At 36.0% G+C, this 25,311-nt stretch overlaps 2 long non-coding RNA genes across 2 annotated transcripts in view; one reads left to right on the forward strand and one right to left on the reverse strand.

The window, feature by feature from the left end:
* The window catches only part of LOC144324195 (uncharacterized), a 187,377-nt gene that overhangs the window by 132,516 nt on the left and 29,550 nt on the right, over positions 1-25,311 (reverse strand). The gene's annotated exons all lie outside the window — the stretch shown is intronic.
* LOC144324139 (uncharacterized) overlaps positions 1,952-25,311 on the forward strand; it is a 30,036-nt gene continuing 6,676 nt past the window's right edge. Inside the window, exons 1-2 of the long non-coding RNA XR_013389573.1 lie at positions 1,952-2,079; positions 3,303-3,464. This is a non-coding gene — a long non-coding RNA (uncharacterized LOC144324139). The remainder of the gene's footprint in view (positions 2,080-3,302; positions 3,465-25,311) is intronic.

The following is a 25,311-nucleotide window of genomic DNA, read 5'->3' on the forward strand; positions in this document are numbered from 1 at the left end:
TTTTTCAACATCTCTTCTCCATTTTGACATCACCTATTGACTAATTCAATCAAAAAAAGAAAATAAGCATGATGAGCAAAGTTCAAAATTAATCTAAATCTTTGTGTCTTACATTTTGTAAAGAAGAATAGACCTTTCCTCAAGATCTGTAAATAATTCTTCAGTTTTTGAAATGGTTGTTATTATAAATGTGTTGATCAGTAACAGGGAGCCACTCTCTCAAGTCACATTCAATATCCACTGTACATGTTTTATGTTTGGGCATAGTATTTACTATACTATAAACATAGTAAATAAGAATAACGCCATCTTCTTGTGGTGAGTATTGATACAGAATTCTGGTTGATTGCTATAAAACCTTAGTTATTAAAATTTCTAAGATGCTTAAAAAATATAGTACAAATGTTATAATTTAAGAAATGAAAGTCTAAAATAATTCAGTATAAGCTCCTTCTCTTCCATATATTAGTATATAAACAATGTTAGCTATAGTAATCAAAACAGCACATCACTGGCATTAAAAACACATAAACCAATGGAATAAAGACCCGGAAATAAACCCGCGCATACACAGTAAGCGAATATTTGACAAATCACCAAAAATACACAACGGGGCAAGGATAGTTTCTTCAATAAATGGTGCTGGGAAAACAATATCCACATCCAAAAGACCAAAATTGTACCCTTGTCTCACATCATACACAAAAGTAACTCAAAATGGGTTAAAGACTTAAACGTAAGGGCTGAAGCCACAGAACTCCTAGAAATCATAAGGAAAAAGCTTCCTGATATTAGTCTTAAGGCTTTGCTTTGTTGTTGTTGTTGTTTTTTTTAAAGATAGGACCCCGGGGATCCCTGGGTGGTTCAGCGGTTTAGCGCTGCCTTTGGCCCCGGGCGCGATCCCAGAGTCCTGGGATCGAGTCCCGCGTCGAGCTCCCTGCATGGAGCCTGCTTCTCCCTCTGCCTGTGTCTCTCTCTCTCTCTCTCTCTGTGTCTATCATGAATAAATAAATAAAATCTTAAAAAAAAATAAAGATAGGACCCCAAAAGCATAGGTAGCAAAAGCATAATAAACAAATGGGACTAAATCAAACTAAAGAAGCTTCTGTAGAGCAAAAGAAACAGTCAAGGGCAGCCAGGGGGGCTCAGCGGCTTAGCGCCGCCTTTGGCCCAGGGCGTGATCCTGGAGACCCAGGATCAAGTCCCACGTGGAGCTCCCAGCATGGAGCCTGCTTCTCCCTCTGCCTGTGTCTCTGCCTCTCTCTCTGTGTGTCTCTCATGAATAAATAAATAAAATCTTGAAAAAACAATTAAATATAAAAAGGAAACCTATGAAATAGGCAAACATTTGCAAACTATATATATATATATCACATATATCATACATCAAATCACATATATATAAGATTAATATATTTGGTTATTATCCAAAATATATAAGGAACTTGTATAATTGTTACATTAATTAAGCAAGGAGGCCCTGAGCCTGAGCTGGCTTTAACTCCTCAGGAAGGAAACCCAAATCTCAGCCTGTAAAAAGCCTCGGGGTCAGAAACCCAAACACTAAGGACAACCAATCAAACAAACGGCGTATTAGGATTTAAGCTAGAGCCGTTCAAAAAAACCTTACTTTGCTTCTGCCTTTTCCCAGAACAGCCTCCGGAGAGGCTCCGGGCTGCAGCCGGCCCAGTGTTGATCCAGATGTGCTCATGGAAACTCTTAGAGCGTTTAACGTGCCTCAGTTTATCTCTTCGCAGGTCTGGCACCAGGAGAACACGCCGAACGGGCCCCCCAACCACACCCAGGAGCCGAGGGAAGCAGGTGCAGGCGCCCGGGCCGGAGGGCTCCAGGCCTTCCCGGTGCGGCCTGGATCCCAGCTCACCAGCTCCTGCAGCAGGAACTGGTCTGCAACCGGCTGAAACCGGCTGGAGGCTGACCTAGCCTGAGGGGCTGGTCTGTAACCAGCCAAACCCGGCTGGAAGCCGACCGCGTCTGCTGTGGGACCAGGTCCCGCCGAGAGGCCAGAGGGTGCAGGGTCAGCCGGGCCCCTTAGGAAGCGTCCACAGAGCCAGGTCTCAGGTGAGTGACATTTGGATGGAGGCACAGCAGGAGCTTAACCTGCCTCAAAACCCTGAAGTACAGGTGCCCCACCGAGAGCTTCGAACCTCCTAAGAAGCGGGCACCCGATGGAGGCGAACCGGGCTGGAGCCCCACGAGCCAGGCCTCACCACCGAGGCCGAGGGCATGTTAGTGGTACCCACCCACCCCACGTCTGGCACCCCGGGAACCTGCTGGGGCCACTAACCCTAAACCTGACCCTACCCTGACCCTAACACTAACCCTGACCCTGACCCTGACCCTGACCCTAACCCAACCACTACCCCTGCTGGGGCCCCTAACCCTAACCCTGACCCTAACCCTAACCCTGACCCTGACCCTGAACCTAACCCTAACCCTAACCCTAACCCTGCTGGGGCCCCTAACCCTAACCCTGACCGTGACCCTGACCCTAACCCTAACCCTATCCCTATCCCTAACCCTATCCCTAACCCTAGGGCAGGTTAGCCGCCCCCCCCCCCCACCCCACCGTCTGGCGCCCGTGGGGACCTGCAGGCAGCCGGGAAAGGGGCGGGACCTGCTAAGGGGAAGCGTCAGCTCTCCTGGGTCTCCATCCGCGGGGCCTGGGGAGGAAGGGAACAGGTCACACGGCCCTTCTGTCCACATTGGCCGGGGAAACACTGATTGGGTCCTGTCTCTCCCAGGGATAGCTGTTGCTTTTTTGTTGTTGTTGTTTTTCTCGTCTCCTCTTGAGAACCTAGCTTTGGCAACTGTCAGCTTAGGGGACCCCAGAATCTATCCAAACAGAAATGTGGTTGCACCCTACTTGGGGCTACGTATGGTTGAGCAGAAATGTGGCTTGCACCTCATTTGTGGTTTGGGTTCTATGGACTATGCCAGCTCTCGGGAATTGTCTGCTTCCTATCTTTGGTTATCTTTAAGAGTAGCCTGGATCTTGGAAGAGTGTCCTTTTCACCCTTTTGGAGGACCCTCTTTGCGCCTATGGGTTTGGATGTACTGCCAGGAATATTTACTGTTGGTCTAGGCTGAAACTTAACAAGATACTTGAAACTTGTTGGCATTGTTTAAAAGTATCTCTACGGTGAAAAACTGACCAAATTGGAAGGGGGTATTTGGAATCTGATGGGAGCTTGTTATTTATTTTTTATTGAGGTATGATTGACCTGTAACATCGTATTAGTTTCAAGTGTACACTGTAATGATTCGCTATTTATACACCCTAGGAAATGATCACAAATCTGGTTACCATCCACCATGTAAAATCACGATTTTTTCTTGTGATGGGAACTTTCAAGATTGACTCCCATAGCAACTTCACATATGCAGCTCATCATGCTATCAATGACATCCTGATGATGATCAATGACATCCTGATGATTTATTCTGTAAGTGGAAATTTGTACCTTTTGACCTCCTGCACCCATTTTGCCCCTCCCCCAAATCCCCTAATCTGACAACCACTAATCTATTCCCTGTATCTATGTGTTTCATTTTGTTTTGTTCACTTGTTTTGATTTTTGGATTACACATCAAAGTGAACTCATATGGTATTTGTCTTTCTGTGGCTGACTTCACTTAGTATAAAACACTCAAGATCCATCTATGTTGTCCCCAGTCCCAGGGGCAAGATTTAATTGTTTTTTATGGCTAGGTAAAATTATATATATATAATTAATATATATATTTATTTATTTATAATGTACATATGACTATATAATATGTAATAATTATGTAATAATTATATATCACACCTTCTTTATCCATTCATCCATTAATGACACTTAAGTTATTTCCATATCCTGGCTATTGTAAACAAATAGTGCAATGACATAGGTGTATATCTATCTTTTCCTAATTAGTGCTATCGTTTTTTTAGATAAATGCCAAAAAGTGGCATTGCTGAATTATATTGTTCTATTTTAAATAAAATTAAAAAGGAATAAATAAATAAAAACTATTTTAAGTTTGTTGATTAAAGGCAGGCATACCTTTAGAATGATTATCAGCATTAAATATAATATTTTCATTCTATCTAGTTTTACTAAAAGTCAAATAGGCTTATGTTATTGGTGCAGATCCTATGGAAAATATTATGGAGGCTCCTCAAAAAATTGGAAAAAAAATAACTACCAAATTATCCAGCAGTCTCACTTCTGGGTATATATCCAAAGGAAACAAAATCAGTATTCCAAAGAGATATTTGCACACTTATGTTTAGTGCAACATTATTCACAATAGCCAAGATATGGAAACAACCTAAAGGACTGTCTGAAAATACACACATACACAAACACACACAGCAGTGTGAGTCATAGCTCTTCCATATATTAGTGTGTAAACAAATGAAAGTTATCTGTGAACTTCAATTTTCTTCTTTCAACCATGTATGTATAAATATTAAATGTGTATTTTGGGTCAAGTACATTATTTAAGGCAGATAGAAAGATGTATAGGAACGATACATTCTCCAGTCCCAGTCAAACCAAACCCAATACAGCAATCACTTTATTTCTTTCAAAGCACCTGAACAGATTTCACTTATGAAATGCTAATTTTAATTCCAGTTTTTAATTATTTAAATATTTTGTGTATTTTATGTTATCAAACATAACGTGCCGTTTCTAAAGAGAGTTACACATTGCTTAACATTAGAGTTAAACATTTCCCCAGTACTTCCTTGACAACTAGTGAAAAGCATATTTATTGTGACATTATCATTACCTCATCAAAAGTTTTTGTTCATGGGCTTCTAATACTTTGCATAACTGAAAGAAAAACATCAAAATGTACTTGGGGTTAAAATTTCTAGGCAGAATATAAAAATACAGAAATAGTCTATGTGAATATTTAATTTTTAGAGAATGTTTGCCATCAATATTAGAACTATCTATGCTTGAATTTAATGTTGACTTGATCAACTCTCTAAAAGTAAAAACTAAAGCTGATATTATTTTTTTTGCTAATTCTGTTATACATGCAATTCATAGATTTTGAGAAAATCTATTAAAGTTACTTTATAAGCATTTTATTCCCCTTTTGTAACAAGGACTTATAAATTCCAAAGCCATGTTTAACATACATTTATAACTGTCTTAATTTATAGAGTTTGAGAAGAGAGATTTTCTATCTACATTTGGAAACCAGGGAAACATTTTATAGCATTAATCACATTAATGAGTTAAGACTGAGAGGAATACTGCTTACCTGATTGTTTCATCGTGGAATTTTCACTATTTGCATTTGTTTCTGGTCAATATCTGCTGTCTATGGTACTGAGAAACCTTATACAGTCAGTAATGGCCATGCAATGATTCTGAACTGATCCAGAAAATTTGATCCAGATTTTCCTTTGTCAGCATATCAGAGTCAGGGGTATCTCTTAATCTTTGTCCTACATGGACCCAAGCAATTCAAATAACTTTGTTGCCTTTATTTTATCAGAGTTTAATAAAAAATTGAAAATTATTTTCATTTTTTGCCTGCCAGTACTCAGAGCATAAAATATTTTATGGAGTGGTATAATGCTTCATTTCTCTGTTTTTATGTTTTATAACATTAATCCGGGCAGCCCGGGTGGCTCAGTGGTTTAGCGCCGCCTTCAGCCCAGGGCCTGATCCTGGAGACCCGGGATCGAGTCCCATGTCAGGCTCCCTGCATGGAGCCTGCTTCTCCCTCTGCCTGTGTCTCTGCCTCTCTCTTTCTCTGTCTCTCTCTCTCTCAGTCTGTGTGTGTCTCTCATGAATAAATAAATAAAACCTCTTTAACAAAAAACATTAATCCATGCAAATGCTGGTATTTCAAAATGTAAAACTCTTCTGTAATTCTGCTTGGTAAAATACTGGAGATAAAGAACCTTGGTTGGAGAGGGCGACAGAAATAAGAGCCTTTTTATATCAAGTGCTATCTGAGGTGCTATCCTTAATTTCTCAAAATCTTTCCCTCTACATTTTTTTTCATTGTCAAACACCTGACTATGAAGCTGCAGTTGAATTTTAAAAGTTTTTAATATATTAATTGCAAACTTAAATGTTTATTAAAAGCCTCAGATCAGGGGTCGCCTGGGTGACTGAGTCAGTTAAGAACCGTTGGCTCAGGTCATGAGCTCAGGGTCCTGGGATGAGGCCCCAGGCTGCCGTGGGCTCCCTACTGAGCATGGAGTCTGCTTCTCTCTCTCCCTCTACTTCTCCCCCACTTGTGTTCTTATGCTCGCTCGCTCTCTCTTTCTCCCCCCGAAATAAATAAAATCTTTAAATCAATAAATAAAAACCTCAGATCAAACCATCTTTAAATTAACTGCAGTAGTACAGTTGTTTTTGATATCCAAAAAATTTTGCACCGTAAATTTTATCCCTGTCCTCCTGGAAGAAGACAGCTATAATCTCTTTGATTGTTGCTTTCTAATACAAAGTGAAAATTGGGGTTATAATCCTTCAAGTGAACAGCACAGTTGCTCTAAACCTTGATAGAACAAGATCTTACTGATAGTATCAGTCACGTATTTTAGGTAATAGATCCACAATACTCTTAAAATGCTCTATACCTATAAATCACAACAGAAAAAAAAGTATTTCTGTGGGCATGTTTATACTGAATATATGTGTGTAGATATGAGGTTATTTGCTTGTTTATGTACTTGACAAATAATCTGGCCAGGCTGCTTCTAGAATTCTCTTGTTTATTTCAAGATTACTTAGGAACAATATGTATCTAATTGATTATGTTCTGCATCCTTATCATTTACAATTGGTTTCCTTTGATAGTTGAATACAAATACCTAGAAAAAAGGAGAATGCTACACTTATAAAGCTTTTCTTCCTTTAGTTCTATTCAGTTACTACCAAAAGACATTTTTCGTACATTATAATGACAGCCTACAATATCCCAACACAGATTTCCGTATTATTTTAGCAAGCATTAAATGTTTGCTTAGTTCTAATTATTTTAATAAGATTGATTCAGCTACTATATCTTTTGTGGCTCTTTTGTTGTTAGATATTTTTTTTTTTTGAAAATAAAGTGCACTATAGGAAATTGATTTCAGTTTCAATAGAAAGGTACCTAATAGATATGCAGACAATGAAAAAGAAAACTAAATTAAAAGATCCATTTTGAAGACAAAGCTTGTCTTTGAATTCCCATTTATAATCCATTATTTTTATAACCCTGTGCCTCTTTAACGAGTCTGAGTAACAGTCTGTGAATTTTGCCTGAAATCTGGTTCAAATGCTTTTCACATTTGAAACATATTTTACAACTGTAGAACTCAGTTAAACATATTTAGCCACTAATCTATATCACAATGTACATTGACCATTAAATAGATCTTAGATAAAATCTGGGGTGATTTTACTTTAATCGGTGATTCTATAAATCCAGGAATTAAATAAAATTGGATTAAACATAACAAGTATTAATAAGGAGTAAGAACAAGTGAAAATAAATTATTAAGGGGAGAGAGAGAGAGAGAGAGACAGTGAGATAGAGTTCTTTTACATTCCAAAGAAGGAGTCTGAATTTCAATAAAGGTGAGTAAAATGTAATGTAGCAAGAACTCTTCACAGACCTTTTAGCATTCAAATTATGACATGCATGCTGCATGGTGCAGTTTTACAAGCCTGCAAAATAGTAACATTAATGGCCCAGCATCTTTAAAAATCATAAGTCTGCAAAATGATTCACTTGCCACGCATATTGAATATTAATAGCATCAAGTAGTTCTGTTTATTAACCTTTTACGTTAATGGTCAGAAATGAAACATGCTGAGAACAATTGCACGACAGAAGGGGCAAATGTTTCTGACGACTGTTGGGTTTCATTTGACAGTTAATAAAAACCATCAAGTACATATTATGTTAGATTAGCCGAGATCTGGATTCCATATGACAAGTCATTATTATTAAAGGCAAATGGAGGGTATTTTCAAATACACCCTGGAGTGAACTAGACTAAAATATGATGGTGCACTCTTGAATGTCAAGGACATTTTGTGCAGTGTATAATGGAAAACCACATGTAATGTGCAGTTTGGGAACTATTTCATGTTCCTCTGAAGACCTCAAAGCATCACACTGAATATTTTATTGGAATCTGTCACACTCTACTATAGGTTCAAGTGCATAACAAATATTTATAGACAATCATCATTTTGATGACAGAGAGAATGTGTCAGAGCTAATAGCATATGAGTAAGTGTGTAATGTCATACTCTTTCTATTCTCTCTTCATTTTCTTTTACTTAAAAATAATCAGCCCAGTTTTACAAAATCTATAAGTCACTCCCTGTTAGAAAAGCAGAGTTATGAATGACTGGGTGATTCTTCAATAATGTAGTCAGCGATAACCTACGATTCTAATTGTGCCTTCCTAAATGTCAGTTATACTCATTAGGAAGTGTGAAGACCATTGGGAGAAGGACGGTTTTGTTTAAAGAATGTAGAACTTTTTAAAGTATGCAAATATTGGTAACCTAAGAAGTAAGTGCTTTGTTACAATACAGAAAACCTAAAATTTGATTGGAGATACAGTATTGTACAATATGAGACTTTTTGTTTATAAAAAGAGCAAAGAACTTGGAATCAGAAGACCCAAATGAGATTGTGTTCTCTATCTGCTGTTTAATATATGACCAACCCTAAGTAAATGGCTTAACTTCTCAAAACCTGGTTTTTTTTTTCAATTAATCTCAATTCAACCTACCTCACAAATTTGTGCCTATAAATACATGTAAGTGAGAAATTTTATAAACTATTCGAAGTTAAGGAAAAGAAACAAACTGTTATTTTTTTTAAAGATTTATTTATTTATTTATGATAGACATAGAGAGAGAGGCAGAGACACAGGAGGAGGGAGAAGCAGGCTCCATGCCGGGAGCATGATGCGGGACGTGATCCCTGGACTCCAGGATCGCGCCCTGGGCCAAAGGCAGGCGCCAAACCGCTGAGCCACCCAGAGATCCCCAAAATTCATTTAAGTAAGGGATGATTTGTGAGCAAGGGTCATCTAAATTGGAACTCCTTGACTACTAGTTGTATACTTTACCAACTAGTTGAGTTGATTTACCTAGATAAGTAAAGTTCTGTATTTCCATAATTATATACCTAAGAGGTTCAGTGTTATAGTTCTGTTAAGCCACTAACTAATAAGACTCTTGATGCACCCCTATGAGGAAATTTTAGAACAAAACAGCATGTTAACCTGGTATGTGTATCACAGAAAAAGAACCAATACGATACATATATGTAGGATTATTATAAGGAATTGGATCACAGGTATGGAGGCTAAACAGTCCCAAGATCTGCAGTTCATAAGCTGGAGACTCAGGAGTGTCAATGCTATAGTTCCATTTGAGAACCAGAATAAGTGATTCTGTAAATTCCAGGCCAAGTCTGAGTCCAAAGGCAGGAGAAGACACGTGTCCCAGCTTTTATTTAAAAGTAATCAGTCAAAAAAAAAAAAAAAAAGTAATCAGTCAAATTTTACATAATCCACAAGTCACCCCCTATTGGAAAATTAAAATCATGGAAAAAAACAAACAAACATAAAATCATGAACTACTGGGTGATTTTTACCCAGTGAAGCAGTCCACCAATTCAAGTGTTAATCTCATCCAGAAGCACCTCACAAACATCCCTAGAAATAATGTTTAACCGAATGTCTAGGCACCCTATCCGGGCGAAGTTTCAGTCAAGGTGACACAAAAAATTAACCATCACAGTAAGGACAAAAGTAAGAAGAATTTAAGACACAGCATTGAGAGAGGCAAAATAGTTCAGGACTAAGGAAAAACAGAATCCAACCAACAATATATGCTCTACTATCTTCAGTTGTAAATCGCAAAGACATTGCATTTTTAATCTCTCCTATAGAACCCTGCCAATGTCACCACCAGGCCTGCCCATACTACTTAAGTATTGCTGTGTCCCTTTTGATTTTATGTTTACTACCAACACTCTAATTCAATTGGCCATCATCCATTAATTAGACCCAGTGCCTGTGCCTTTGACCTAGTTTCCTGTGTGACTCTTGCTGCTATAATCCATTTTCTAACCATCAGCCAGATTGATTTTTGTAACATATATATCGGATTGGTCAATTAAAGTAATTAGTGCAAGTTCTCCATTGTACATAGAACAAAATCCCATAGTCCTATAGTGACCTACAAGAGCCCTGAATGAACTGGTTGGTTCTTACTTTCCTCTCAGACCCTATTTTATACTTAATAACTCTTGCTATGATAATATTAGCCTTCTCTTTTTTGGGGGGAAATTCTGCAAATTAGTTCTTGCCTCAGAGTAGTTACAAAAGGTGTGCCTTTTCCATGGAATGCCCTTTGCCCCATTCATCCCTAAGCTAACTCCTTTCTATCTTTAAAGGCTTAGCTAAAATGTACTTTTTCAGAGAGACTGCCTATGTCAACATTTTCTCAAAGAAATTTCTTGTTTACAGTTTGTTTATTTTTAAAGGTTTTATTTATTTGAGGGAGAGAGAGAAAGCAAGCCTAAGAGCTGGGGGAGGAGAGAGGCAGAGGCAGAGGGAGTAGCAGTCTCCCCACTGAGTACAGAGCCTGACTTGGGGCTTGATCCCAGGGTCCTGAGATCATAACATGAGCCAAAGGCAGACACTTAACTGATGGAGCCACCCATGTGCCCCTAGTTTACAGTTTTTATTGATCACTATGAGTTAGACACTGTTCATAAAGAGTATTAATTTTTCCAAATTATCACTTGCTTCCATTGCCAGTTTTTGTATATACCCTTTTATAGTCAATTTGGACAGGTAGAAATAGATGGAAACTAGTAAAGGGACACCTGTGCTATAATATCATCTCTCTTTGCTCTGTACTAAGTTGGCACTAACTCTAGTAGCAAATGTAATATTTCACCATTAGTATGAATATTTTGATATGACAGCATGGTCATGAATAAAATGTTGATTTCACATTTTCTTTAGTGTGTAAGAGGCAAAATTTCATAAATATTTTACCATTCATCAAAGTGAATCTTGACATCAATTTATTTCATAATTGAAGTTATTTATTTTTTTTTATAATTGAAGTTATTAACTAACTTCAATATATAGCATTCTAGTAAATTTTCTTATGAAATAAAATCCAAATGAGGAAAAATAACTGAAAATGAGAGCAAATATCTATTCTGAATCCATAATTATCATCGGTGTGTCTAACGGAGCTGTATCTTGTAAGTGCCTTTCTGGAGCTGCTTTTTCACAAATGGGTAGAAGTAAGTGGTGAATGTTCATTGAGACATAAAACTTTCACTAGTAAGAAGTCATTTGGACTCACTGCAAACTCAGGACTTAATTGTCTACACAAAACTATGCACACACTTGATGCCGGCTGGTAGAAATTGTGAACTAGAACCCAGCAGGTTTGTTTATTTAAAGGATATAAAGACAAAAATAATGTATAGGAATAGTTGTTTTAATGGGCCAGGGATTCAATATGAAGGAGAAAAAAATGGCTCTCTAGAAGAGGCACATTCGGATAAAACATTATATATAGAGAGACACACATATATACATACCTGTAGAGTAAAACTCAGTCTGATGTGGATTATATGTTTACATAAGGAAGGTACTTGAGTGATAAAAATCAGTTTCCCTTAATCTTATATTTCAGTTGTCATCGAGGTATGCCCATAGAAAAAGATAGAGTGTATTCCAGTTTGTAATGACAAGATATAAATGATTAACCCTAAATGATGAGGAAAGTTTAGACTATATAAGAGAATAGGAATACTCCAAGAAATAAGTGAAATTTCTGAAGCATATGAAGATGTTACTTTGTTTCCTATATCAGAGGGAGAAAATCCATTGGTTCAGTTATAAAAAAAAAAGTTCAGTCAATCAGAGCATAACAGCCTTTTATAATATTTATCTCAGTGTGGTACAGAAACAATTTGGGTTTTAGATTTCACAATGCCCATGTATTTTTATATATTGCTATTACAAGTAATCTATTTTGTAACATTCTACATAAATAATAAGCTGTAACTTTAAATTCATTGTTTCCCATACTTGAGTTACAAGTTCTTTTAATTTGTTGATGAAAATTGATGGATCAAAATGGAATTTTGATGCTAAAGCCTCAGGTCATAAAATGCTTCATTTACATATCACATAGAATAGCACTTTCAATTTTTGCATTATTCTAAAATGTAACTGAGTATAACAACATTATTCTTTGCTGCAATGGAAGTAGCACAGTACATTAGCATGATTGTGGATTGATTAGATTTCATTCTACATTGATGAGTCAAAGGAGACAAGCAAAGGAAAGTGTGCTGACTCTGAATTTATGAAATGGTGAGTAAAACACTGTCCGTTAACCAAGCAGCAGTGAAAGTTATTTCGAGTTCCCTGAGAACCCATCCTAAATTCTGCATTGTAACTACCCTAGGACAGTGAACCCTGAATAAAATAAAATCATAAAACTTGTATATCTCAATTACAGTGATGAGGGGGTATTACTTCAAAGAAAATAATGTTACCATTTATCTCAAGGAAAACAAAGTACGTCAGTCAGCTTTACCATGAGATACTGAGACGCTGTGCTAGGAATGTGATACAGAAATCAAAACAGCACGACTGATATTTTGCTGATCTCAAATCTGCATGAATACAAGGCTACTCTAGTTTACATTAACATTCAGTAGTAAATTTTTGAACACTAATATATGCCAGCCACTGTGTTAGGCTCTGAGGATACAATAGTGAGCAAGGCTTTTTTCATATTTTATGTCATTGTCAAGTGTGACTTAATTTCTCAGCAAAAATTGACGATTTTGGCACCTTCTTTTCTATGTTTTTTTCTCCTTTGGCTTCAAGGTCATGGCAATATCTTGTTTCTTCCTCTAATGTCTCTGACTTTTATGTTACTGTCTCAATAAATATTTTCTTCCTCTTCTCCTAATTTTAGACTTTCCAGAGGTTTTTCCTCAGAATAGCTCCCAATAGTCATATATATAGCTTTGGGTCCTGATCTATGTCTCAGGCTCTGATTTACTCTTGATATCTTTACCCAGATATATGACTTAATGGCATTCCAAAAGTGTGTGTGTGTGCGTGTGTGTATGTGTGTGTGTGTATTTCCCACAAAACGTGTTCTTTTTAGTTCTATAACTGGCCCCAGTAACTTTTCATTTGCTTTCAAATCTTCACAATCAGCTTTGTATCTCAACCCTCCCCCATTTATTATTTACTTATAATTAATTGTTATGTGTTGTAAATATCATCTAATTTCCACTCTCAAGGACTCTATGCTAATCAAGTCTTAAATAGTCTCACTTCAATATTTAAGATACTAAAATATTAGCGCTGCATTACAGATATTATTTCTTCCACCTTTGATCTGGTCATCTCCACTCTTCATGTATGAAACCCCAAGGTAGGGCACCTGGGTAGCTCAGTGGTTGAACTTCTTCCTTTGGCTCAGGTTGTGATCCCCAGATCCTGGGATTGAGTCCTGATGGGGCTCCTCGCAGAAAGCCTGCTTCTCCCTCTGTCTATGTCTCTGTATCTCTCATGAATAAATAAATAAAATCTTAAAAACAAAAACAAAAAACCAAGGTAGTCATGTTCCTTCCCTGAACTTCTAAAATACATTTTTTTTGAAAAATGAACTTATTGGTGCCTGTCTCCTGAAATAAATGCTGTTTTCATTATAGCATCTAAGACCCTCTGTTTTATTATTATCCTGTGTTTTACAACTCACGTTATCAAGAACTGTGAGGAGTCTGAAAGTTTACCCTTATTTCTAGTAGTAAGTTAGCCTGCCACAGTTCCACATGGATGCTGGAAGAAAATGCATAATTCCAGGGTCAGAGAAGAGAACTTATTACTCAGGGCACAGCAGGGAGCATGAGTTATGTTTCTGTGCCCTCCAAGTCCCAGGGCAGAGGTGGACAGGTCAGTTGGATGTTGTGCACACAGGTGGCTTGCATCATAGCAGAGAAACTCTTGAGTTTAGGAAATCTTGAGGTTTTTAAGGAGGAAATACGAAACCTGTCCATACTTTGCCTGAGATAACATAGTGTCTGTCCATCTCAGTTAGAAAACAAATCTGTTCTCTGCCCTCAGTGGGAGACAATATCCTTATCTTCTAAGGATAGTTGTTATATAAATATCTTCAAAGGAATAGGTCAGAACCCAAGAAGTTAAAAGACATGAAGAGCTGCAAGGACCTGCTTAACATTGTCTACCAACACATATATTTCACTCTATTATCTCCCTCTCTGTGAACTCTGATTTTATACTATCAGGGATGCTTGTTAAGACAGAAATTAAATGTGACTAGTGAAGTAGTGAATTGTTGGTGTGATAAATGTAAATGTAGCAGCCAGGGTTTCTTTGTTACTACCTGAGTCACTTGTTTTTCTGTTTCCCTGAAAAGCTTAAAAAAAAAAAAAAAGAACAGCCTATTGACAACAAATATATCATTCCTATTTAAAATTGCATATGAACACACACACAAGTTATCCTTTAGTTAATTACAAGGTCATGGCAGGAGTAAGGGTAGAACAAGGCAAAATATGGAAGCCTGATGGTACCAGCAGCCCTGCCATTATCCCCATCAAAAAGCAATGTGAGATTTTGTTCTGGGAGGAGAATGATCAAAGAGACCCGGAAGACTTCTTGAAGAACAGTGATCTTTAGTCAAGTGACAATAGCCAACTTGAGGAAATCTCTATAATTAGGAAAAGGAAAACAAATATAAAGCCGTATTATTTACTCTTACCTCCTATTCCCAGTTGTAGATTCCTATAAGCCCAATCTAATCAGAAGCCAGAGGAAATGGGAGCCTATGAGTGCAATCCCATAGATGAGTTGCTCAATCCATAAATGGTAGTGTTGGTTTCGCATTCCAAGGCATCCATGTGCAAAATATTTTCCTGTCACATGCAGATGACCAGCTTATGCACTAAGGGGATGGTAAAATATTGATAGTTCAGTTGTTTGAGTAGTAGACAAATGAGCATCAACCACAAGATCATTCTTGAGTCCATTTATTATCATGCATTGTCTTTTTCTCTGCTACTATTGCCTTTTTGTAAATAGACTCGCTGGGTGGTTGTTAATGGTAACTTGACAAAGCTGTTGACTTAAATTCACAGAGAAGGTAACTATTTCCCTGATTATTATAAGCACCCACTCTTGGAGATGCCCTGTAGGTTGTATTTATGTAAAACATGAATATTTGTTCATTTTATGTTGTTCCAAGAATTCCACCCAATATACTTAATCCACACCTAATAACCACTTTCTCCCAGTCCCTGACTTTCCTGCCAATCATTAATCATCCATTAGTCAATCTACTGCTATCTGTGAATTAGACTGTTCTCATACATAAAGGGCACAAACAAAATTCTATTCATTGGGAGACCATCACTGTGTTTCAAGGCTATTCTTTATTAAAGCAAAATCAGCACTTTTTCTCTAAAGATTCTATTTATTTTTTGAGGGAATGAGCAAGAGAGACAGCACAATGGAGGGGTGGAGGGCAGAGGGAGAAGGAGAGGGAGAGCCAACTCTGGGCTGGATCCCAGGACCCTGAGATCATGACCTGAGTCTAACCGAAGGCAGATGCTTAACTGAGCCACCCAGGTGCCCAAATCCGCACTTTCTACTGCAGGTCCTTACCAGCATATCATACAGATCCCTCTGTTTGATGTTTTTTCCTCTTTGAACTTGCTCTAAGTATTCAAAGTAAAGTTACAGATATGGGTGAAAGATGATATGTTGAAGTAGTAAGAAAAAGGGTCATCCGTCATGCAATTTGTGGGTACTTTATGGATAAACTCAACTTTTTCCATCTATATAACATGCCTATTTTATAATAAAATATCAGTGCTCTGCATGTCCAAATATGTGGTTCCGTGGGCCAGATGATATCCAATGTGTGATTGACAATTTCAATTGCATAGTTATATTTTGTCCTATGATCACATGTTCAGCCTCCACTAGGGCCTAGGAGTTGGTCTAGAATTGCTTTAAAGTTAAATATTAACCATCAAATGAGGGGTTAGACTTAGGAACTTGAGTGTACTTTGTGATTGTCCTGTTAGGACTCCTTGCCAGGACTTTATTCTGCATTTCTGTCTGCCTCCCACATTGTTGGAACTGTTAGGTCATAAGTTCCAAAAGATATGGAAGCTCATACCAGTCTAGATTTTCTGTGGTGTCTGTCCATGCTTAGGTTCTCATTTAAAACTGGCAACCTTGCAGGTCATTGTGCATGTAGCTTCTAGAAGCAAGTTCATATGTGATATATGCTGCCTTTCAAATCCAAAGAGATCCACTAAGAATTGTGTCTTTCATCATGGTAGGTAGACACAGCAGCTCGGTTCTTATTTTCCAATGGTATCCTAATATTCATACCAGTAGACTCCCTAGAAATGTCACTGGATTTATCTTCTACCTTTGGTCAAACATACATAGATAGGCCCTCTAAAGCCCTTCTACTCTTTGCTGACCAGGTCTAAATAGCATAATGTTATTAATGTTATGGATCAGTGAATTTTTCTGTGGTCTATCTGAATGATAGAAGCTTCTATTAAATATATCATGATGATGAGTAGGAGGGTTGACCTAGCACTGAGTAATATATTAAAAATATACTCTTGTCCCTGTCATGAAAATGAAAGTTTTGTGATCTCATTGTTTGAAATGGAAAAGAAAATACCAGTGGAAAGACTTTATACCAGCTGCTACAAATTGGACTGATTTGCTCCAGTAAAGATACCACAGCTTCAACCAAAGTGGCGATTGGCAGTACCACTTAATTAAGTACTCGATGATTGGGGATCCCTGGGTGGCTCGGCGGTTTAATGCCTGCCTTTGCCCCAGGGCGCAATCCTGGAGGCCCGGGATCGAGTCCCGCGTTGGGCTCCGAGCGTAGAGCCTGCTTCTCCCTCCTCCTGTGTCTCTGCCTCTCTCTCTATGTCTATTGTAAATAAATATATCTTTTTTTAAAAAAGTATACAATGATTTGTCATTTTCTTTTTTTTTTTTTTTGATTTGTCATTTTCTACAACCTATCTGAATTTCCACAGCCCATAAGAGAGAAGTTAAATGGAGTTGTGGCAGGAGTCACCAGTTCTGAATTTTTTAAGGTCTCTATTAGTTTTATTAGTTTTTATAGTCAATCTGGACGTTCAGAATTGGTTTTTTTTGTTGTTGTTGTTGTTGTTTACTATTTGTCTAATTCTCAGAACTATTTGTCTAATTCTCAGAACTGCCTTAGTCCTTCCCACATTGATAGAACTCGTTTTGAAACCAATAAAATTACTCTGGTACCTATAAAATATATCTATTCCCACTGTGTATTCTCTACCAGGGCACTGACCATAGGATAGGTCTATAGTCCCACTATATCTACTATTAGACTAATTTGGGCCAAGACACAATTAGATGCCTGACCTCTTCCTCAGCCATTTGTCTTCATTAATTGTTCCTTACTCTGAAATTAATATAAGGACAGGCCTAATATTAATATCAATATAGAGTTACCCCAGAGGTTTATTTCTGCATTTGCAGAAAACACTCATTCTTTTGAAAACTTTAGAGTAAATTCCTGCTCTATATCTTTCCCCTCAGGAACTCAGCCTTCCAATCAATGTAGAATCCAGTAATCTCCAAAGTACTTAAATTCAAGAACTGAGTAAGACGCAGTATATCCCCATTATAGTGACAGTAGTTATGCACTTGCCCAAAAGTCTTAAAAATTTTCCTTGTAAGTACGTCATGAAAATCATAGAAGGCTAGGCAATAATTTAATTTGTAAGTGATCTGAAGAAATATTAGCCACAAGAGTTCCCTGTGCATCCAAAACTCTGAATCCTATTTCAATCCTGTGGTTTATTGTAACAGCCTTGTCTCTGATGCTGAAATACCAGCACCTGTGTCCACCGCTATGGCATGCCTTCATTTCCAGTGAGATCAGGAAAACTAATTCCATGTAGCATCCCTCCTTCCTATCTTTGGTTTATGGAATTCATCCATGAACACAGCTGAGGATTAATTTCATTAAAACTTTGTAATACATACACTCGGAACCTATGCTTTGCTCTTAGCCATATTAGGACTTCAAAAGTTAAAGGTCTCCTTACAAACTTTGTCTTCAACGTCTTTCCTTAACAACTCATTTTCCCTGTGTCTGCTACCTCTGACTACAAAGAGACTGTTGCCTTAAAAACTTAGTACCACTGCCACTTAATGTCACACTGCCTTGCCTTCCAAGTGCTCTTCATTCCATATTATAGCCAGTGATATTCTGAATAATTTTGTTGGCATAGTATGGAATAGATTACATACGTTTTATTTACTGAAGCACAGAGGTTAATTAACTTTCCTTTTCTTTTTTCTTACAGCATTTACTTTAGAAAACTTCTAAGTAATCTGTCTCTTTGAAATGTATGTCAATATTTTAAAAGCTAAATAAGCCTCTTGCCAGGTTAAAGACCCAGAAATACCTTTATCATGGATCTGAGAGTCATGGCTTTGAAATATATCCATCAAAAAAGATAGTGCAACTGCTTTGCCCAGTTTCTGAGGGAAGGTAGGAGCTTGGCTTCAGTGGGATACCTTGCTCCAAAACTACCTTCTGTCATAAAGGCATGAGAAGTGTAATTCCCTTTTTTTTTTTTTTTTGATAAAGCCATTTAGCTAACACATATGGCCACTCCAATTACCACACAACTATAGGATGGACTGTGTATGGCAATGGTGCTGCTCAATCCTCTTACTTGGGGGAATGGGTATTGTTTATCTTGAGAATGTATAAGTAATGGGCTAAAAGTCAGAGATAACTACTTCCAGGGCATTCAGAGTCTATTTCTTTACCACTCCCATGTTGCCACTGTTGAATTCCCTTAGGCTGGATAATTCTTTGACCTTCATGGATGGGAAGGTTTCAAGACAGACAGTTGACTGCTTCCTAACAATAGGTGGCTGCTCCAGTGAGTAATTGATAATTGAAAAAAAAATAAAGGAGATGTGGACTTATTTTGTACACAGAGTTTGTAAAGTGACCCACACAATCTAAACCTAAAAATATCGCATTTTTTTCATCTCTAGGCCTTTGATTATATTTGTTCTCTATCTGGAAGGGACTTATATCTCCAGGTTCTTATAACAATGACATTCTTTTATTGATGCAAGTCTTAAATAATTTTGATAATTTTTAATAATAATTAATAATTTTTTAAACATCAAAAAAAATAATTTTTTAAACAATTAAACTCTATGTGAAGCTTCTTCAGGTTGCCGACTGGGATGTGATCTTTCTAACAAGACCTAAGCATACAGTATAAAAATTATCTATTTACTGCTTTTCATAATCAGATAAAATCAGGCTTATTTATCTTTCTGCATCATGGGAAAAAGTATCCTTAGAGGAGCCTTGATAATGTCCCAGAAAGAGGAATAAGGAGGCACCCGTACTAGAGGTTTGAGTTTGTCCTAGGTGATTTTAAGAAGGGAACTGGGAAGCATGAACCAGTTTGGATTAGACAATGCAAGAAGTGGTAGCAATTTATAAAGGGGTATTTTAATTTTTATTCAGGATGCAAGAGGATTAAAGGGGAGCTAAATTTGTTGGCCAGAGGAGGGGCATATTTGGTCATTTTGTGGAATCATGGCAGCCTTGGCTAAATGTCGTTCTGAGCCTAGCTTATGTTCTGCTGGGAACAGCAAGGCCTGATGCTCAACAAGCCTTGTTTTCACTTTCTTTGGTTGTCGGACCCATTTCACCTTCTTAATTATAAACCTCATTTTTGAAATAAGGTATTTCAAGTGTTTAAATTAAGCTCTCATAATTATAATTAGCAATGTTCTTGCAGACTCTATAGTTAGGTTCCTAATCATGATGTCCTTTAGTATGTATTTCTCTCTAGGTTTGCTTTACACTTCCCTGCTTAAACCAACCAGTTCCCTGTTTTGACATGGTGAAATTGTCCAGATAGTTAAAAAAATCAAAGTTCTGTAATTAAAAATTTTTAAGTAATTTAACATTTATCCTAACTACTTGGACAAAGATCTTATCTTTGTCATAATTGTTAATGTACTCTACATAGGTATAATCAGATATAGTATAGGAATGGTATACTATAGATGACATATAATGTATTCATTACAGCTTCCTGATACCTACTATAGACAAGGGAAAAAAAGATACATGTTCTATTTTTCTGCTAAGTATATCCAACATCTTGATCAGTATAATGGTTTTGGGTGGTTGACAACTTGATTAATCTGAGCAGTCTCTGATCAGAAACACACTCAAACTCTTTTTACTCTGAAGGATTTTCTGTCTCCTTTGTGGATAAGATCAATCAAAACTGGGATAAATTGAGTAGATTTATCATGGAAGAGCCATATCTTGGTACTGAAAAATGCTCTGTCTTTTCCAGCTCACTTTAGACATCTCAGAGAATGAAAGGTAATAAAATACCCTTTAAAATATCTCAGAATTGGATCTATATTCTGTAATTTCATATAGTCAGCAAAAAAAAAAATCTGGAATAATTCCTGGTCCTTTCTTATTAATACTTACATGAGAGAGACTAGCACAAAAATATACTATCTTTAAAATATTATTGTGTACAATATAAAAACCAAAGGTTTACTCAGTTTTTTCCTTCAGATAATTTGTTTTGTCCTCTTTTTCCTATTTCTCCTTTAACCACTACATTCTAAAGATATAAAACTGCTCTCGTTTCCTGACCACACCATCTTACCTGTCTGTATCATTCTCATTATTATTCCTTTCTCTGCAGAGCTCCTTTTTCATTTTTCATCAGCCAAATTTTACATGCCTTTGAAGATTCAAGTCTGATATTACCCTTTCAAATGCACAGCCCCTGGATGTATCTGGATATATCTGGTTCTTTCCCTACTGCCGATCGCATTCATATTACCCTGGCATGTTTTGTCGGCATGCTTATTTCTATGCTACATGTCAAGTAGCTTGTCTGATTTGTTTATTAATTTATGGAATCTCTAGGGAGATGCACAGTGCCAAAAAGAAAAAAAGGCACTCAGATATTTACTCACTTTACTGAAATCAACCTCTATCAATGAATATTTTACATGCATCTATATGTGTACCTATCATTTCCTCTATTAATATATTTAATTGTACACGTTTCATAATAGAATCTAGTCATTTTTTTTAAGTTAAGGACCATTTTACCAGCATAGCACTTGCTGGAAAACATTGTATGCCCTCAACATATATGTTACATGAACTAATGAGGAAAGATGAACAATGCCAGAATTATTGAAATAATGTATAATTATAAAATTAAAAGCTAAATGAACTGTTTGAGGAATTCAGAATTAAGAAAGAAGCAATACTCAGAATTAATGAAATAATTTTCATGAAGAAAATCAGAATAGAGGCATTTTTGGTTTTGGTTTTGTTTTATTTATAGTTTTTCCATTCCATTTCTTGTTTATTTTCTCTTTCTTCCCCTTTTGAATAATAAATACATGGGAGACAATCAGGAATCCAGCTGTTTGAATTCAAAATGGAATTTAGTTCCTTTGGACGTCAGTTTAATCACCAGTTGAATGAGAGAACAGAAGTAGATTTTATGTTAAGTCCCTTACTACTCAAACCTTCTGTATGTCTTCACCCCACCTCATTTTACCACTAGTAGCTTTGGTAACTGCCTAGAGAGCCATTTTTACTTACAAGAAAAAAGAGAAGAGGGACACATAAAAACTGTACCAAAAAATTCTGGGAAAAAATAGAGAAAAAGGAGATAAATCTGTCTAGGTTTATTTACAGTTAGTGCATTTAAATATCAAAATCTGCACATTTATCTTCCTCTTGACAATTAAATCTTTAATAACACAGTCTAAGCATTTCTTTCTTTTAAGCCAAGTAGGACATCTCTTTCAAACTAATGCTCATAAACTATTCTGGTACATATTTATTCTACTCAAATAAACTACTCAAATTTGCATCAAACTAAAAGATACAAATTTCTCACCCAAATCTTGATCCTAAAATCAACATATTGGTGAACTTTGACTGTATTGGCATCATCTCTTAGTAAAAAATATGGGAAAAATATTAATGACATAATCTTCCAAATATCTTTATCAAGTTATCTCAAAGTTCTACAAATAAAGGCAACTTTTATTTACCTGTACATATATATAACTTTAGGGTATGGGGAAAAGTTTTGTCAGACTGAGTGTATTGATGATACTGAGGACTACCACTTGACTATGATCTGGTTACTGTACTCCCAGTTTCTGTTTTACCTAAAAATAAGAAAAGCAGATGTCTTTCATGTTATTTATTTTATTGCCAATGCTTATGGTCCCTCAATATAAAAGGAATGGAAATGAGATTTCTCATCACTAGCATTTTACGATGGTAAAATGGAAGAGGAATAAGAACTTGTCTCAAAAGTGTGCAGCTCCACCGGAGATGTAGGGTTATAGTTTTTCTCCAATCAGGGTAGAAGGGAAATATCAGACAGCTTGTCCCAAAGCAGTAGCTACAAGCTTCACTGAAGACTATGAACTCTATTATATGAAGCAAAAATACAGCCAGTTCTTTTTTTGGTAATACTCAGCTATGTTTGCTTTCCATTCCTTCTGAATCAGTTATACCTATTGAAATGTGAAATCAACATAAATATTGATATAACAAAAGGGATTGTACTAATTTGTTAATAATATTCATGATTATATAATATATACTTTTACGAGATGAAGGAGGGATGCCTGGGTGGCTCAATGGTTGAGCATCTGCCCTTGGCTCAGGGCGTCATCCCAATTTGGGGGTCGAGTACCACATCAGGCTCCCTGTAAGGAGCCTGCTTCTCCTCTGCCTATGTCTCTGCCTCTCTCTGTGTCTCGTATGAATAAATAAATAAATATTTTAAAAAAATGAAAGGTAAAGGAATCCAAATTCTAAGGAGTTTCATCTTCAACACTCCTAGAACATCTTGCCTACACTAAGAACGTAGCATATTATCATTAAAACCATGCTAATGGCATGGAGATCTGTGAGTCCTTTTCAGTAGAAAGGGACTTTGCTTCCAACCAATACAATATTGGAAGTATAGGATATGTTCTTGGGAATGAGGGATGGGAATCCTAGTATTGGATCCAGAAAAATAAATGGACTTAACATTAATGGATTTGGTTTCAATTTATATATATATATATAGAAAGTTAATATATATTAAATATATAGTATGTTTAAATATATATAAATTACATATAAATGTTAAAAAATGTATTCATTTTCTTGATCCCATAGATGAAATGTTTTCTGTGGTCCCTAGTGGTGATTTCCTTTAGAGACAATCAAGAGTATAATGGAAAGCACAGTTTAGGAGAAGAAAGTCATGAATCTCATTCTTACATTTCTACCTTTCATTGCTTAGTTACCTTACCAACTTAGTTGCCTTTCTCTACCATGGCTTAAAATGTGTAAGGAGATTATGAGTCATTTAGCAAGAAACTATTAAGATTGAAGTAAAACTATATGCTCTATCTACCATAATTCAAAGAGCATGAATAATCAATATGGTTAAATATCATATTTAAAAGGAATTGCATATTTTTCTTGCTTATTAAATATATTGCTTCTATCAAAACCTACTGACTTAGGGAATTCTATTTATTCTTGAAATATTCCAATATAACTAATAGATTTTAACTTCTGATGTCAAAATTCTTCTGTGTATAGTTATTAACACATTCATAAAATAAGAATTGAAAATTATTTTCAGTAAACATAAACAATAATATCAATAAAGTAAGTTAGTATATAGAATTCATATTAAATGTCATGTTAATGATTATAATTATCACATGCACACTTAAATGATAAATGTATATAAGGTTATGAATATTTTGTGGACAAATAAAATACAAGTGAATTTGATGACATAGAATCTGCATGGAAGTATTTTCTAGGGTAAAAAATCCTATAGTTACTGATCAAAAACTGTATCAATATTTCACTAAGACCGTGTATGAATCATATAAGCTGTATATTGAAAATATACAGTTGGATTCAGTGACATCTTTACATGGCACAATAATAGAATAGGCATTTACAAACTTGGGAAAATTATACTTCCTAAATTTATCCTTCAAATATAACCTTGCTACCTTCTTTCAGATTTCCAACTGTTTTTATCTTTTTTTGCAAAATCTATTAAATGTGTATTATTCTTTTAAAAATGACTTTATAATAACATTCCTATAATGAGATGCATTTCTTATAATTAGTATGATTTATTCATTACAATTAATATATATTCAAAATGTAATTTATAATGTTGTTAATGTAGTCTTTCATTATTAGTTACTATGCATTACTAAAGTTATAAAAATAAGCTTATGAAAGGATAGAGTATGTTTTATCTACTTTTTTGTAAGTTCAAATTGGGAGAATCCTTGATCTAGTATTAAATAAATATTACAAATTAAGTAATCATTGAAAAGGAAAAGAAAATTGCAGTTCAAAATTAGATTTATGATTTACCTAATAATAAATATAAAAGTGCCATTTAAGATACCCATCATTATTTATCTCAAAAGAACTCTGTAAATGGTTATTAATGTCTGTTCTAAAAAGTAAGCCAATGCAGTATTTTGCAGATTTTTATTGTCAGTATCCCTAGACATTAACTGCTAATATCGTTCTTACATTTGTCCCCATTCTTTAAAAGTAGCCTATAATATGAATACTCTGCATACTATAATCAGTATCTTTTAATGACTTAGAATTTCAAACCTATTTAAAATCAAAGAAAGTAGTACCAAGATGATCTGGACTGAGAAACAATAAAACAACAATAAAACAATAAAACAATAAAACAACAATAAAACAAACAAAACAAAAGAAACAACTTTCAAACACTATCTTATATTTTTTTAAGTGTCTATTTTTACATAACTCCAAAGTAAGACCTTTATAATCCCATGTTCTGATTATCTATTTTTTTTCTAAAACATTACTTCAATATTGAGTGTCTTAAACAGGAAAAAATTATTTTTCATAATTTTTGTTTTCATTTTTATTTTGTTTCATCAGAAGTCTGGGCATTTCTCACATAGTCATTCTTTTGTTCCACATGGCATTGACTGGGGACACTTACTGGAATTCATTTGGCTGATGGACTGGTATAGAGGGTCCAGATTGGCTCTGTTCACATCTTGGATGCCTTGGCAGGGCTAGC

The sequence above is a fragment of the Canis aureus genome, chromosome 1 (assembly GCF_053574225.1).
Source record: "Canis aureus isolate CA01 chromosome 1, VMU_Caureus_v.1.0, whole genome shotgun sequence".
NCBI classification, from domain to species: Eukaryota; Metazoa; Chordata; class Mammalia; order Carnivora; family Canidae; genus Canis; species Canis aureus.